This window comes from Harpia harpyja, chromosome 6 (assembly GCF_026419915.1).
Source record: "Harpia harpyja isolate bHarHar1 chromosome 6, bHarHar1 primary haplotype, whole genome shotgun sequence".
NCBI lineage: Eukaryota > Metazoa > Chordata > Aves > Accipitriformes > Accipitridae > Harpia > Harpia harpyja.
In genome coordinates, this window is record NC_068945.1 from 68,998,749 (window position 1) to 69,007,737 (window position 8,989).

The following is an 8,989-nucleotide window of genomic DNA, read 5'->3' on the forward strand; positions in this document are numbered from 1 at the left end:
CCCTAAAACTGAGAGGCTTTAAGCTGATAGCAGGGATCTTGTGAGGCTGTATTTTCTTCCTCTGTTTACGTTCTCAGTGAAAGCTAGTACCCTTTTAAGGTCATCTTTACCTTTCCCTACACTTTGAGTGTCAGAAGGCTTATTAAAATCCAGCAAACTGGAATGAAATCCTGACCTTACTGGACACCTGTTAACTTACTGGGCACCTATTAACAACTATTGGTGAGGGGGAACTGTCTTGTACCTGGTGTTTTTCTGCAAGGTACAGAGAAGGTGTGAGCATACCTGACTAGTCAGCTGCACAGCTCTGGAAATAATTCCTATTTTTTTTTTGTTAGGACATGCAAAATGTGTTAATACACAGTCAGAATTAATTAAGCAAGCTGAAGCATACACTTCATGTACTTTCAGTGGCCTCTGAACAGGTATCTCTAGGAAATGCTGGTAGCACCTGTGGCATGCTCTTCCACCCCTGGTGTGTTCCCAGTGCAGCTTGGTGTTTCTCAGTGCTTGGAAATGCTGGAAATGAACGAAGTTTCTCATAGGGAAGATGAGATGAGGGTAGGAGGGAAAAGGAAAGAACTGTAAAATCATTCAGAACTTGCTTTTTCTAAACTGTAGTACTGCTGCTTTCCCAACCTACATGGCAAGTGCCACCAGCCAGTTATTAAAACCCATTAAAACGTTTCAGCACTCTCAACATCCCTCTATGTGAATGTTGATTGTGGGTAACATCAGTCTCTTAATTACTATATGCTGATGATAGCCTGCTTGTTATTGTCTTGTAAAACAGAAGTCATGCTACACTTACTAAGTAATTATCTTCACTCACAAATCATTATCCTCAACATCCAGTTGCTTAAGCCTAGCTATTACTGCTTCAATTAATATTTTCAGGGCAAGCTCATCACAGATGCCTTGCAGAATGCTCTCCTCAGATAAGTAGCTTACAGTGGATGAAGATAGGATATTACTGCCAAGCCTAGCCAACTTCAGTCCTGTGAGTCAAAAGATAAGGATAGCATCTCTCCTGTAAACATGGTCCCTTAATGATAAGAATGAGCACTTCAGGGCTTTTGCATCCAGTGAAATAATCTTTGTGTGTGCTGAAGGTATCTTTTCTACAATTAGGGATGTTCTTAACTCCAGCTGTCTGTTCTGACTGGCAAAGGTTGGTATGAGTCCACAGCAATGAAATGGTTGAGTGTGATGGATGAGTGAGAGAAGACCTCCCTCTTCCACATTTTTTACTTGTGAGTAGCTGCTGTAGTTCTTAAGAAAAAAAACCAAAACACTTAATCAAATGCACTTGAAGCAGAGATTGGTATCGCTCTCCTGGTATCTAAAATGCAAATTGTTAAAATATTCTTTCCAAAATAACAAGATAGGCAAACACCTACATTTCCTACTTGGATAGGAATACAGCACAGTGGTGGTTTTTCTTGCAATTGCAAGCAACAGTGCAATAAAGCCTACAAAATGTCCACTTTGTGCCCTCTCACTGCAGACTACACACATTTCCAGATCCCTTGAGCAAGTTTAACAGCTGCTGGTTATGATTCCTGAACTCCTGGAATCTGCTGTGGAAAGAGAAGAGATAAAAATCAATGGCACTGTTTGTCTCCTAGAAAGATTAACATGTGAAGAAGAGCTTTATGAAATGGGCCTTGCTGCTTTTGTAGGGAAAGGCCAAGAAAAAGCAACTAATCCTTACAGTCTTGCTGACCTGGCCAGGGGAGAACTGACTGACTCCAAACGAGGCAAATCATTTTACTGAAATCATGCAAGTGAGAGACCATCCAGGCATCTACCTCAGTTATCTTAATTTTAGGAGGAGACTCTGCATGTCTTGACTATATCCCCTGTGATCAGAGGAAGCTGAAACAGCATAAGGATGGTCTTTCTCAAAGGACTGAATCTTGCACCTGTAATGCAAGAGGCAATAGGTAAAGGCAGGCAGGGGAGCACAAGAAAAGGAGAAGTTAGATGAGATGGAAGAATTACTATGTTAGATACTGTACAGGGTAGGTAGGCTGAGACTAGATTGGGAAATACCAGAGTTCAGCAAATCAAGAATAGCAGAAAGTTAGCAGCCTTCCTTCTAAGTAACGGTGGTGGGCATAGGCTTCTTTGAGGATAGCAGTGGATGTCTTGCAAGGAGCCTTAAAATGAAGGCAAATATACGTGGTGCTATAGAAAAAGATGGATCTTCCAAAGGGAGCTGGATGATGCAGACAGGAATAATGTCATTAATATGGAGAACTAGGAAATTATTTTTGTAGTCATTTGCCAAAGAAGTGTGTGGTGTTGTCCTATATACTTGCTAAAGTCAGGGAAAGTGTTAACATCAGTAATGTATCCAAATAGGGAGCAGAATTTACGTGTTGGGAAAGGCCGCATCTATTCCAAACAAACACTTATTTTTGCCAGAACAAGATTTTGACATATGCTTAAGTGTGAGGTCCAAGTCATACCAAAGTTATTTTGCCTCTAGACTTGTATTCCACTGCCAGAGAGGCAGCCTGGCTGCACCATGTATGCTGCCACCACATTAGGCCTCAAGTCTAATGAGCTTAGATGAGAACAGCCTACAGGTTAAGGAAAAGTTTAAGCTGTGAAGGAGAAAAGACCTGGTTTTATTTACTTAATCCCCTCCTCAACTCCAAGAACGTAACAGACCTTGTACTCGCATCCCTACTGGATAAAAAGGAGTTGTAAGAACTTGAGCTTTAACTGTCTGGGAATGTGGAGACAGTGCTTCAGACCAGCATCCTGGTGCTTTGGTGCCTTCCATGATGCCGATTGGATGTAAAAACAGCACAGACTCAGAGTGCAACTGCTTCCCTGACTGCCCTAGCTTCACATGAAAGCCTTGAAACTGTTGAACTTGAAATATTCCACCAGCTCCCATTGCCTGCCCTTAATCCTTTGAAAGGGTTTAAACTCCCAGTTTTATTTCCAGAGTGTTTTCAAGATCTTGGATTGAAAAGAATTGAAAAATTAGTTGCTTGACAAGGTTTTTTTTCTTGTTTAAGTCAAAGAAGAGATGAAAAATGTAAAGACTGCTTCCAAAAATCTTTTCCTGCCCAGGTGGACCCATAAGACTTCTAATTATCAAATCACCTGTCATTCATTCTCACATGCAGGTTTCCAGGTCATAGCCAGCAAACCTCATGCTCTTCTTGGTGTGCCTGCTGGAGACATCTCAAAGCACTCTGTAAGGCTGGCAGTGATCAGTATTTAAGGAGGAACCATCACCTCTTGTAAACATAACTAAGCAAATTACTGAATGGGGTGAGGAAAACTGACAGCCTCAAAGCCTTCTGCTTCTCCATGGACATGGTATTTGACTGAGTTTAATAGAGCGCTGGGCACGTCAAGTAGGGGCAAAATTGTTGTTAACGTGCAGAATTGTCTGTCACATGGATAGGCTTTAATGTGTGATATTCTGCAAAGGAGGGTTGGAAATGTGAGTAGGTTTGAGAAAGCAGAGTGCTGTAGCACTGTGGCAGGTCTCTGCAGGACTAGACCCAGGTATCTTGTGAAAGGGAAGCCTATGGAGAAAATAAAGGGGTAGGAGGAGAAGCTTGTACAGGCTGAAGAAGAGGTATTCGCATGTCTGATGGGAGAAGAATGAGACTGTGCTGCTGTTTCACTAACAGAGAACTTGTGGGATGTCTTCAACTTTCCCTGTTGGGTAAAGCTTTTCAAATGTCAAAGCTGTGGACTTTATTTTCATTGTTCCTATCCCTATTGAGCTAAATGCTCAGTATTCACATTTGACATCATACCAGATGTCAAGGCTTTCAGTTTCTATTTTATTAGGAAGCTTTTGCTTAATCTATTTTGGTTTCAGTTTTCTGGCCAGCTCTTTTTCTTGCCAAAGTTATGCCAAGTAAAACCCGACCCGTTAGGATTTTTAAATGTTTCTTCTTCCTCTGGGCTTGATTTTGGGGAATAGTTTACATGCAGAAGGATGTGAGCAAACGCCTTAGACCATTTTTCAGAAGTGCCAAAGTAGATGTCCAGCACTAAAGTCACTTCCAGCTCTTATGAAGTAAGAAATCTGCCAAGCTGTTTTCCCTCTTCTGCTTCACAGAAGCAGTTTCTTTTAACACAATAGCACAAGAGAAATGCAAAATACTTCTTGGCCTTCCTTATGTATTCGGGAGGGTGATGTTTTTCTTGAATTTAGCTTATTAAAATATTAGGGGTTTTGTTTTACCAGTATCTTTTTAAGAGTACTCAGGATAAGCTGTAGGTAAATTTTTTTTTTGCCTGAAAAGAAAGATTTACTCAGTCTTTGCCTGATCTAGGACATGGGAATATGATAAGCAGTTGTCTAGATTCACATATATTAAAAGTATGGAGAAATGGTTTAGAGCATTTTAGTGTGCATGTCTAGTGGCTGCAGATAACCCATGAATCTTTCTGTAGATAATGAACAAGCACTAATATAAAAAAATTTTAACATAATTTTATAAATTAAGGATTCCTAAATAGGGGCTCATCTTTGCTGGAGACTTGGAGAAAGACAGTTGGTGGTAACTGATTTTAAAATATATTCATTTATATGTTGTGTGAGATAACTATGGAAGTGGTATCTTTTGGCCATTGTAGTGGATGTTGCTGTCTGTGGTAGTAAGCAAGCACAGTTTGGGAGCCTGTGACTGAAAGTGTGTGAATGAGGGAGGCATACTGGTGAAAGATAAAGTTTAAATCTTACAATTATAAATCTTGGATGGACCTAGAACTACCCAGTTTCTTATGGATATTGGTTGTACTGAGAAGTTGTCATTACAGTTTGATTTCCTGATTTGCAAATCCTTTCTTGTTGGGCTTTTCAGTAACGCTTTTCTTCTGAAACATTGCTAAGATTAAAGCAATGCGAAGATGAAAATATGACCTCACTGAAATGGATGGCAAAATTGCCAGTAAACTCACTGATTTTACCATAGTATTTCAGGATTTTACCCTAGACTGCTTTGTATAATGGATTTATTTCAAATGCTAGTCAATTTGACAGCCACGGAAACTTCTGACCTCGACTGACTTGCAAGGACTTCCTTTCTGGATACTGGAAAAATTTCATCCCTACCATTAATGCTTGTTTTCTAGTTCTGCTATCAGTTGGCTAAAAGCACTTGTTGCCTTCTCTCCTTATTTTTTCGTTTTCTCCGCTTCTCTTCTTTTCCTGTCAGATCTGCCGGTGTATTTTATACTTTCGTTTCTGCATCAGCTTTAAATCTGCTATCATCTGTGGTGTTGCTCTGAAGAAACAGCAGGAAACATGGGGTTTCTGGTGTGTGTCAAGCCACTGCAGCAATGAAACTTAAAGGAAAGGTTTGAAATGCCTGAGAAAGGAAAGCAGTGATAAGGCATCCCTGACAATATGTGGAAGGAAGAACTCTTCCCAGAAAGGAACATGATAGTGAGAGATGAACAAACACTGGGAAGCAATGGGGTGAGAGAAACAGAATGATTATATGAGCTTCCCTAAAAAATAATTTATAAGTGGGGGGGAAACAGCTGGTGATGATCTGATGCTGCTGAAGTAAAGCAGTTAATGAGGATGGAAAAGCCTTTTCCCCCAGTGTAAATTGGTTGAATGAAGTTTAGACAGTACTTAAGCTTTATATGGACAATTCCCAGGGAAGCTAATGGAATTTGACTACTTGTATTCCTTTTATACTGGCAATGTTTGGCTGCTTTTTGAGAGATAAAAAACGCAAACATTCAGAATACACTGAATTTTTATTTAAATTTCAATATTCTGCTCACAGGTAATGGGTATTCATGTTTGCATCAGAGCTGTTCTTGAAGATAGTGTCTCTTATATAGTGTGGGGTTTTATTTAGTGTGGGTGTCCTGGTAACTGATGCCTTTTACTGCTATAATTGAAGGGCCTTCTAAAAACCTGCAATGGAAGTGAATGCAGGAATTACTTCATCTGCTAATCAAGACTAGCAGCTGAATATAAATATAAAATACTCCAGATTAGGAAAATGCACCCACCAGATTCTGAAACAGACTCTAGGTAGATCATTCAACTTGAATTTGGCTTGGAAGCAAGTGGTATCACCTAAGCTCTTCCTGAAAGGAGTTTTGTCTTGCAAGAGCAAGTCCTACAATGAGTTGGCCAATGTGCCACCTTCCACAGAGCTTGTCACAGTGACTGGGATGGCTGTTGCTGAGGGATTTCTGCTTTGCATTTTATGGGGAAAAATACTTCATGCAGTGGAGTGTCATGGAGAACTGGGCCTGTGGTAAACGTGGTAGGAGGGTTTCCTCAGCGGGCAACCACTGCTTTACTTTGTGCATGTCTTCTCAGCCACACATGGGCAGTGTCCCGTTCAAGTGTGACTTTGTCACCCCCTGACAAGCCCTGAACACAAAGGCTGCAGGCATGAGCTTCAGAATTAGATTCATCTTCAAAAGTAAACCGTGTCACACTATTAACATACCCAGTGAGCTGGAGAAAATGGCAGGTGAAGTTTTGTGACTTGCTTCCAAATAGGATTTTAAACGGTCATGAAGTTTGTCCTCCTAGCTGTACATCTTCCTCCCTGCCCAGCTTTTAGACTCTGCAGGGCAAATTTCAGTGGTCCCTGGAAAGCAGCTGCAGTTCCATGTAGTATTCATATGCCTAAATACATACCTGTTCTTTTAACTGTTTAAAATTTGCAGCATCGTTGTTTCAGCTGGGGTGCCTCATCCCTCTGCTGTGAGAAAGGTAAATAATTCTTCAGTTTCTCTGCACCTGAAATTACAGGTTGCCAGCAACTCTGTTTAACTCTGCGGTGCCATAGACTTGGTGGTCCCACAGTTACCACATCCTGGTGAGAGGGGAAGTACCTTATTAAATGTGCTGACATAATTGTAAGCAATTATCTGACCAAACCTTCAACTTTACCTGCAAATGGACAGGAAGGCAGGCTTGATCACAGGCCTTGACTTCCCAGTGCCTTGCCCTCCTCAGGCAATTTTATTTAGGGTTACTTTGAAGTCTTCCCAGAAATTAAAGCAAGGACAGAGGCCCTCCCAGTAGTCTTAACAGGGAGGAAGAAGGCACAGATTATTTCAGACCTGACTGTCAGATGTTTGGATGGATCCCAGGTGGACAAGGCAATTTCTTTGTTCCTTGAGCAGGACCCCATGCTTGTCAACAAGTTCTCCAAAAGAAGCATTTACACCCTGAAGAGGGGTGTAAAGTGTATCTGTGCAGCCACAGTCTTACAGGCTTCATGCTGCAAGCATCATCCCTGCTCCATTTGGATGCTTTACTGCTCACCTTTACTCTTGATCTTTATTTTGGTGAAGCCAAAGGAAATGCAGACTTCAACAACAACAACAAAAAAAAAAAGGCATAAAGCCAATAATGTAGTTAGAATTGCAAATCCAGGTGGGCCCCACCTTATGTGGAGGAGTAGTAACAACGTTGGCTAAAGCTTCCTGCAAGTTTTAGCAAGCAGTCCCAAGGACAGACAATGATGCAGCCTGGTTTCCTATGGAGCTGGCTTGTGCTTGGATTCTCTGATGTCTTTTTCTCCTCACCTCCATGGCTGAGGTGTAACAGTTCATTCACGACATGCAAAGTTGAGAGAGAAAGGTTAAAAAAAAGGCATGTGCAGATTGAGTCCTTGAGTCTGGGGAATGAAGGTAAAGTCTATTAGGAAAGGCATGAACAGGCTTACCCGCTGTTGGGAGCCTGGGCAATCCTGGGCTATGATCCCAGAGGTGGCTGAGCATGATTTGCATACCGCTAATGCTGTTGTGCAAAATACTTTGCTCTTCCTACAGTATGTGGGGTGGCCAGGCAGCAGGAGCTGCTGCAGAGGAGCTCTTGGGAAGGCAGAGCCCTTCCAGTGCCCTTTGGAAAAGGCTCAGGCTTCTCCCTTTTCTCCTCCATCTTTTTCTCGTGTCTTTCTGGACTGCTGTTATGGCCAGGAGCTTTCTTCTCACTGTGTCCTCCTGTGCTGGAGTGCACACAGGGAACTCCAGAGTATGGAATAAGGGACTCCAGAGCCACTGCTAATGCTGGCTCAAGCAGAGCTTTGCAATTTCTTTTTCAGTCCTCTCAGGAGCTGCTAAGCACGCAATGAAATCGTCTCCCTCTAGGTGTCAGCACTGGATTGGGAAACAGATCTTTTCCTCCTTTCACTCCGGCTTTGAGCTTATTATTTACAATAAATTGACTGGTGAGGCTACATTTAGGATTAATTTCGTTTTACAGAGTCAGATGGTTAGTGCTTCCCCACCCAGGATGAAAGTAAATGATTTCTTGAGTACTACAGGCTGACTTTTTTTCCTTTCCCGTACTGAATTAATATTCTTCTGTGACATACTGTCTGCTGACCACGTCCTTTTCCTAACCCATTTAAACTCAGTTAGCTCAAAGGTGACTTGGGGGGAGAAAAGCGAGCAGGGACCCAAAGCATGTGAACACATCCTGGATGCCCTGGGCTCTCAGCATGTGGGTGGGCTAGAGTTGGAACACAGCAGGGCTGGGAGCGTTCATCACCTGTGTCTTCACTTAAAAGCTCTTCTGCAAAGTTGTCTGGGTGGTTCCAGATTTATTTCTGAGAACCCAGAATATGTTAGTCTTTGGCATCAGAGAGACCACAAAAACCTACTGCATAAAGTTACAATTAAGCTGATTTCCCTCCCCCACACATGTAAAGGTCTTAAGACTTTGTAACTGCTTCCATACCTTGCTCAGTGAGAAGTCAGTTATAGCGCTTGGCTTAGTTTAAATCTCTACATGCAAGGTTTTCCAGCGAGCCGAAGTGGTTTAATTCCCATGGGTGACTTTTTTTTAATGCCAGTTGTGTTCATGAGTCTCTTAAACTGGCTGGAAAATATCACCCAGAGTGCTACAAAGCATTAACTAATTAGTGGCCCGTACAAAGTCTTTCACAAATGACATTGCCATTAGTTTCATGAGACTTTACACTTTGTACAGTGATCTTTCAAAGCAGTGGGCCTGAGC

General features: G+C 41.9%; 1 long non-coding RNA gene across 1 annotated transcript; it reads left to right on the forward strand.

Annotated features, from left to right (window-relative positions):
• The first annotated feature begins 1,095 nt into the window (after window positions 1–1,095).
• Window positions 1,096–4,947, forward strand: LOC128143209 (uncharacterized). Its single transcript, XR_008235681.1, has 3 exons — window positions 1,096–1,171; window positions 1,508–2,299; window positions 2,334–4,947. It is a non-coding gene; the product is annotated as an uncharacterized LOC128143209 (long non-coding RNA).
• Window positions 4,948–8,989: the final 4,042 nt, after the last annotated feature.